Source organism: Equus quagga, unplaced genomic scaffold (genome assembly GCF_021613505.1).
Source record: "Equus quagga isolate Etosha38 unplaced genomic scaffold, UCLA_HA_Equagga_1.0 268.2_RagTag, whole genome shotgun sequence".
NCBI lineage: Eukaryota > Metazoa > Chordata > Mammalia > Perissodactyla > Equidae > Equus > Equus quagga.
In genome coordinates this window covers 326178-334415 of record NW_025799870.1, presented here as the reverse complement: position 1 = coordinate 334415, position 8238 = coordinate 326178, and the positions used below count along the sequence as shown (strand labels likewise).

General features: G+C 46.1%; 1 protein-coding gene across 2 annotated transcripts in view; it reads left to right on the top strand.

The window, feature by feature from the left end:
• Positions 1-46: 46 nt before the first annotated feature.
• Positions 47-8238, top strand: part of LOC124233882 (spindlin-1) — a 71205-nt gene continuing 63013 nt past the window's right edge. Inside the window, exon 1 of one of the 2 annotated variants that reach the window (XM_046651146.1) lies at positions 47-150. The gene's annotated coding sequence lies outside the window, so the exon portion shown is untranslated. Of the gene's footprint in view, positions 151-5774; positions 5959-8238 lie in introns of those variants that run through there. The other variant, XM_046651145.1, reaches the window with a different exon arrangement.

Here is an 8238-nt window from a genome sequence, read left to right as displayed (position 1 = left end):
GTGTTCCCGCGCGGCGCGCGCGCACACACCCCGGCGCACACACGCGCGCTCACACTCGCGCACCCTCCCTCCGCCGCGGTGACCTTGGGCGCGGAAGTGCGCAGGCCGGCCCCGGGTGCGGTCCGGCCCCGCGCCGCCTCTGCATCCCGGGTGCGCGTCGGGGACGGCCGGAGAGGGCTGGCCCGCGCGGCGGGGGCGGCGGTCGGGCTCCGGGCGCGCGTCCGTCCGAGGGCGGCACGCGGGGCGGCTCGGTGTCGGAGGGGTTGCGCCCTGACCGGGGCTCCCGCCGGGCTCGGCCGACCTGGCGAGATGCGAATACCTGGGAACTTCCTTCCGCTGGAATTTTCTGGAAGGAAGCTGCAGTCTGAGAGGATTGATGGAGAGTGCAGTGATTGCGTTCTGCAGAGCTTTCCTAGGAAGGGAAAACGAAGCCTGTCGTTGGGGGTGGGCGCCGGGAGAGACCGAGTTCGTGAGCGCCCTTGGGGGTTGAGGACGCCCCTCTCGAGGCTGAGATTTCAGACGGGGGTCGGGGCGCTGACCCCCAGTCTTCCCAGCTCCACTCCCCCAGCCTTCGTTAGGGAGAAGACGCCAGAGAATTGTAGTAGCTAGTGATTTGTAGAACGTTCATTGTCAGACTTGGTAATTATCGTTGAAGGTTGCACGACGTGTTTATGTCAAAATTGTGGGTCGTAGGGATTAGTTTCTTGAGGGGAATAAAATGGCATTTCTTTGTTTTTAATCTTCTGGTAGTGAAATGGTTCCTTTGAAATGGGTAGGGCAAAAAGGCCTTCAGTCATCTCTTAATGTTTAACTTAGAATTTTGTTTTTTTTAAAGACTTTCAGTGATCCCCAAAATTTCCCTAGTATTGCTTCTGACAGTACCTTTAATTATCAAATCAGAACACAGCAACACTGTTTATGTCGTTTTGGACTATCTGTAGCAGTGCTGCCTAAAGTGGCATTCTTTGTGACACTAGTTCTGAGACATGCTACGAGGAACACAAAGGGTTCCCTGGTCGCCTAAGTTTGGGAAACTGCTGTGTTCTTTCCTTCTCCCTTAGGGTCACGATTCGCTGTATCACATTAAGGGCGCTGAGAAATTGCAGTTTGCCATATTTGGCCCTAGATCCCTTTTTGTTTTTTCCTGTGTTATCTATTAACACCCGTGAAATCCAGCGAAGTGTTGGTCGTGGGTGTTCTTATAATGTGTTTTCGGTGATCGTACCTTTCCCTTGTGAGCTGGGAGGTTGATGTGGTTTGTGTGTGTCTGTGCATCTTATGGGTGGGCCCTCAAATCTGGCTCTTGTCCTGTTGATAAGATATGAGAGTTATTAATTTGAAGCCTTCACTAGAAGAAATTTGATTAGTGTTTTCACTTCCTAATGACTTACCCCATTGCACACACAGTTACAACCTCACAGGCTGCACTCCTGAATTGTAGCATTTTTTTGCCTGGTGTAGTAGAAATGGGTGAAAAGCGTACGACTCTTTCTGAAGAGTTAATCACGTGGATTATTTAGACATTAAAAATAATGCCGTTAGAGATTTCTTTTGGTTTAGCTGGGAGCAGGATCTTAATTTGCTGAGAAAGAGCTGGTAATATATAGCCATGTAAATACTTCCTCATTTATTAGATGCTTAATTAAGTGTTTTCTTTCCCTTTTCCCTGAATGGAAAGAAATTGGGAGAAGGGAATGAACTCTTTTGCCCAAGTATTGTGCTCAGTTTGGCAGACATTATGGTATCGGGAAAAGGGCCTGGGCTTTGGAGTCGAAGGTGGCGGTGGTGTGGCCTTGACTCCGGCCATGTTCCAGCCCCACCCCGACTGGTCCAGAGCCCCAGAGCTGGTGCGTCACGTGGCCTTTTTAAACTTTCAATTCCTCAGCCATGAACTGGGATGAAACCTACCACATAAGGCTATGACGAGATTGAAATGAAATGGATTTGTGGAGTTCCTGAAATATAGCAGCTCGTGCCAGTCGTTATTGATTTCCTTCCCCTTGCTTTTGAACTTTTCTATAGTTATTAGGGTATTTTTTTCACGTTGAAGTAAACAGTTTGCTTACTTGTACCCCAGTATTCAGTTTAATTTTTAATTAAGTCTTTATTGGGTGCTTATTTTATGGCCTTAAAATTGCCATAAGTTCTTTCTGGAACAAGTCATGTATGGGCATAATACGTAAAGGTGTGTCCTTAGAGACTTTACAGTCAGGTAGGGAAAATATACATGCAGGTGATGAGGCAGTTCTGTGCCGAGGGGATCTGGGAAGAGCAGGTGATGCTCCAGCAGGGTCAAGAATACAGAACCGGGGAGGAAGGGCGTCTGGATGGAGGGGCAGCAGGAGCAGAGGTGTGAAGAGAGTGGGTGAGACTGTCCTGGCTTTGGATCCTAACCAGAAGATCACCTCATGTTATCGATTACTCCTGTGAGGGTGTTTGTCTGTAACACGGGATGACAACAGCTGCCTCATCAAGTGCAGGCCTCTGTGTGGTGAAGTGCTTCCTAGGGCTCCTGGGTGTGCTAAGTGCGCTGTGGGTGTTGGTCTGGGTGATGCTACCACAGCTGACGCTCCCTGCAGTTTGGCACGGCCAGTTGTCTAGAGATGAATTTGGGGCCAGATTTTAAGTAGTTCTACATATCACATCAGGGCAGTTGGTGTTTATCCTGTAGATGGGTACAAGCCATTGAAAGGCTTTGAACGGCATGAAAGGTAGATTGGAGGATTCTGCCAGTGTAGAATCTCTAGTCTCCAGGGTCTAGCCTGTTGGGGAAGGCAGATGACATCATTTGAGGTCAAGGGAATTGGTCCGGGAGTCACTAGAATGTGAAATGCATTACCTTTTTTTTTGAGGAGGGGACGGAGGAAGGATCCATTCACTATGGATATTATTTTATCCAAATGTTGAGAGTCAATGAAAAGAGTAGTAGTAAAAAGCATCTTTTATAGCGCTCTAGATGTCTTTAGAGTGTAGTAACATCTTAAGAAGGAAAGGCAGGGGCTGGCCAGGTGGTGCCCTGGTTAAGTTTGCACGCTCTGCTTTGGTGGCCCGGGGTTCGCTGGTTCGGATCCTGGGTGGGGACATGGCACTGCTTGGCAAGCCATGCTGTGGGAGGCATCCCACATATAAAATAGAGGAAGATGGGCATGGATGTTAGCTCAGGGCTAGTCTTCCTCAGCAAAAAGAGGAGGATTGGCAGCAGATGTTAGCTCAGGGCTAATCTTCCTCCAAAAAAAAAAAAAAAGGCAGAACAACTTTTTTTTTTAACTTAGACTGTATTTGTTTATAGTAAATTGTTCGGTTTACTTATAGTTAAATCTTTATAACCTAGATTTAATTTTTGAACCTGTCTACAAATGATTTATATATCTGTAAATGGTGTATGTAAACGTATATATTTACATGGGTATCTATCTGTTATAGATGTGTATATCTACATGATCTGTATATCAAGTAATTCTGTATTTGAATTAATATTATAGTTTGAGTTTCAGGTCCTGACAGAAGTGATAAGAATGTTCTTTTTCCTTTGTGCATTGTTGGGTGGTGGTGGTTGTGAGTTTCTTTCCTTTTGCTTTCTGTCTTTGAGGATCACTGGACCCATGGATTTTTGTGTATTCAGTGTGTTTTCCTCTGCTTGTGCTATCTTGTTCATGGCGTGGTCCTCTCAAGCTAGTTCTCTTCACTTGGGTGGGACCCCATTAAGCTTTGAACCGTTTCTTGCCTTCTGCACCAGATGTCTGACACTCCCTATGCTTTTCCTGCCCAATACCCATCAGCCAGTCCTTTTAGCTCCTTTTACTGGGGAGTGGAATTTAGATACCAAAATCTGGTGCTGTGTGACCTTATTACTTCTGAGATGTCCCTGCTTTCATTGGACAGACTTGGGAAATATATAAATTTTGATTTTATATTGATATTTCCAAATCAGATTTAACATAACGTGGTTTTTACTTTCTTCCCCTCTCCCTAAAGACACAGTACATAGTTTATGTTCTAGTTGTAAGTACTTCCAGTTCTGCTCCATGAGCCGCCGCCACTGCATGGCTGTGGACAGGTGAGTGTTGTGGTTCCGTGCCCAGGAACTGAACCAGGGCCACTGAACCTTAACCCCTAGGCCATCAGGGCTGGCTCAGCGTTACATGCTTTTTACTTTGAGTTTATCCTTTTTTCTCTAACATTGAAAAGTTGCATTTTTTCTTTTTTCTGCTTTATCTCCCCAAATCCCCCCAGTACATAGTTGTATATCTTAGTTGTGGGTCCTTCTCATTGTGGCATGTGGGACGCTGCCTCAGCATGGTTTGATGAGCAATGCCATGTCCGCGCCCAGGATCCAAACTGGCGAAACCCTGGGCCGCCGCAGTGGAGCGTGCAAACTTAACCACTCGGCCATGGGGCCGGCCCCCGAAAATTTGCATTCTTAGCAACATTAATTTATCCTACAGTTAATTTATCCTAAATGTAGTAGTTTGAAAATACTAATAACAGTAAAGTGATTGTAGTTTTATATTTTATTATAGTCGTTTTGTTCTTAAAGTGTATCTACATAAGGATGTACAGTTGACATTCTGAATTATAAATTTATTTGAAAACATTTTCTCCCTGATCATGTTACCACCTTGATTATTGGTTTCATTTCTTTGCATAAAATCCTCAACTTTTAAGGGTTGCTTGAATTTTTTATTTAATGCATGTTTTCCAGTATATAAAATCCTTATGTAGGGCAGAAGTCGAAGCTGGATCACAGAGGTATCTTCACAGTCTGGCTTCCATCAAGTCCCCACACTGTTCCTTCCTACCCCATTTTTATTCATTTCTGCTTTATTTTTCCAGTGTTTTGTTTTTGCAAAATATCAGCACATACATAATTTTTGTTTTCCTTCTTTTCTTAAATAAAAGACAGAAATCTACATCCACTGTTCTGGCTTTTCCTTTTCCCTTAGTGTATTCTGGAGATCGCCTTAGAGAAGCTCTCTTCCCCTTTTATGCTTGCAGTTCGCCTCCTAATGTGAACACTTGCATTGTTTATATTCTGTTAGTGTTATAAGTATTGCTTCAGTGAATAATCTTGTGGATATATTGTTTTGTATTTGTGCAGGTATAGCTTTAAGATATTGAGATTGTTGGGTAAAAGGTAAATATGTTTGTAATTTTGTTAGTGTCAAAAAATTACATTTTAAAAAGGCAGATCTGATTATGTCACCTTTTACTTAGAACGCGATGGCTTCCCTTTACTTTAAAAACAAAACTTCACGGCGTGGCCTTCAGGGCGCACACAGTGTTCATCCTTTGGGGCCTCAGCCTCACCTTGCCCCACATCTCCCAATTTCCCTGCTCTGGTGAGGTGGGCCTTTTCCCATGTCCTGTGCGCACCGTCTCCTGCTCTGGGGAGCTGGCACTCCTCCTTTTCCTCGGCCTGGAATGCCTGTCTCTGCTTGTTTCAAGTGTCTTTAGTCTTCCTTAGGGCTTGGCTCGGTCGTCGCTTTTTCATGACGTTCTTTTTGTGTGAGCTTGCAGATTTTCATAATGACAGTGGAATAGCCCAGGGAACCCCCACATATCCATCACCCGCTACAACAGCTGGTTTTCTCAAGTTTTTGAGTTCTTTTCTTGAGCTCCCTGAAGTCAAGTCCTCCCTGTAGAGACGTTGCTGTCTTGCCTGGTGCTTATCAAAATTACAGTGTTAGATTCATTTACGTCATTCAATGCATTTTTGTTTTCCCAAAAATGCTGACCTTCATGAAAGCAGAGACTGTTTTTGTCCATAATTACTTTTCTAGTACTTCGCGCAGTGCCTGGATTGTGAGTGCTCAGAGCCCCCTGGGGCAGTTGCTAGAACTGTCCAGGGGAAGATCAAGGCTGGCCACTTGTGTCCCGTGTGCTGCACAGGGGGCTGTCAGACTGGTGACTGAGGGATCGGAGTTAACACGGCGGAGGAGCTGACAAAGCGTCTTGTAGGTGAGGCCATTGTCTGCATGCCCGACGCTGGAGTCCCTGGGGTGGACATTTGGGAAAGGAGGATGGATTACAGTGGGGAAGAACATGAGCAAGCTGGGAGCCACAGCCAGACGGGTTGAAAGCCATTTCAGGTCTGCTTCTCTGACCTTGGCTGTATAGGCGTCCTGCAGGAGCTGGACCCTTGTCGTGGAGCTGACCACACACACTGGGCCCAGGGGGCAGAGAACTCGGGGAGCCTGGGGAAGGTGGAGGAGTGGCAGCCGCTGCAGGCCACCCATGACGGCCTTGCATCCGTCAGCGAGGTGAACGCAAGGCCAGCGGGGGCAGGCTACAGAGGTGCCCCCAGGTGTGCCCCTTCAGGTGCACCCCTTCAGTTGCACCTCCCGCCTGCTGCCCAGGAATCTCTTTGGTGGTCCGCCCAAACCAGAAACAAACGGGAACGGAAATTCTGGAGAGTGTGGTTCAGCCTAGCCAAGTTAAAACATTACAGAGCCAAATGATGAGCTTGGAGTTTTTGAACTCCCAGCTCGGGTTCCATATAAAGGACCTGAAAGTTTCTATGATTGCTCTCAAGTGCAAAGTGGATTCCCAGTGTAAGCGAGAGCATCGATTGGTAAGGAATGGGATCCTGAAAATTGGGTTGGGGCATATGTCAGGTTCTGATTAAGCTGGTGACCTTGAACCCCTAGATTCTGTTGGGCTATCTTTGCCAGTAGAAGCAGCCTTTCCATCCCCTGCCTGAGGAACTTAATCTCCCTTTGCCTGAGAAACCTGTAATTGGCCTTCCCTAGGGTAGTCCCATCAGACCCCAGAGGGCGAGGTGTGAAGTGTGACCCTTGAGGAGATGTGCCTCCCTCCAAAAGATTGTCTGGTTTGCCACTGTATAGATAGCAGCCTGGGGAATGTCTGTGAGAAGGGATCTGAAGGGTGTGGGATAATGGTGGAAGGAACCTGAAGTTGGTTAGACCGAATTTATCGATGTGGGCCCGTAAGCAGAGATTCTGAGTTCAGTGTTGCAGCTTGAGGGGTCAGAAAGGGCGCTGGTTGATTGCCTGAACCAACCCAAGAGCTGGCCTGTGCTGAGTGGAGCTGAGATGCCTGAACTGCCTTGGTGTCCCACAGAGGACAGGATCCTGAAGCTGAGGGAGGTGGGAGTGTTGGAGGGGATTTGTCACGAAGGGCCTGCTTGCCGGCCCAGGATGATTCCAAGCTCTGCCCATCCCACAGCCGGAAGACAGTAGCGAGGGAGCCCGGTATCTTGGGAGCTCTGCTCGCTCCTCTCTAGGTCAGTCCCAGTGGGGGCTGCGGTGGGGAAGGCACTGACTCACTGGGCGAGATGGATCCTGGGGTGGCAGGTCTGTTGAAGGGTCTTTTTGTTCAGAATTAATCTCTGGATTACAACTACTGGTCATTTTTTGGTTTACTCTGGTATTATCATTTAATCCTATGAAGTTTTTCCTTTAAATTGAGTCAGTAAAAGGTAAAAGCAATCTTGTGTACTTTACGTTCATAATTACTCATCACCACACTTTTTTAAATATTAGCCCATAAAGTAAAGTTCACCTAAAATAAATACAGTAGTGTCCCCCTTATCCACAGGGGACACGTTCCAAGAGGACCAGTGAATGCCTGAAACCAAGCACAGTACCAAACCCTATATATATACTATGCTTTTTTCCTGTACGTGCATACCTGTGGTAACATTTAACTTATAAATTAGGCACAGTAAGAAATTAACAATAGTAGTAATAAAATAAAACAATCACAACAACATACGGTAATAAAAGAGCAGATTTTAGCACTCTCAGCATACAATATCTTTTCTTTCTTTATTGAGGTGAGAACTTCCATCTTGTCACTTAAAGGAAGCACTTTACAGCTTCTCTTTGGCGTATACGAATTGCTAGCATCACTACTCTTGTGCTTTGGGGCCGTTATTAAGGAGAATAAGGGTTCGGTGAACACGAGCTCCATGAACACCACTCCATGAACACCACGACAGTTGATTTGATAACCCAGGTTGCTACTAAATGACTAACAGGCAGGTGGTGTCTCCATCATGTTCGTTCTTGGGGTTGTATATTCTATGGGGTTTTACAAATATATAACAGGTATCCACCATTATGGTACCATACAGAATAATTTCACTGCTGTAAGAATACTCTGTGCTCTGCCTTTTTGTTTTTTACTGATTTCTGTTTTTATTGTGGTGAGAACACTATATAATTAAAAGCTTATGATAATTTTTGAAGCTTGCTTTATGGCCCAGCATATGATCAG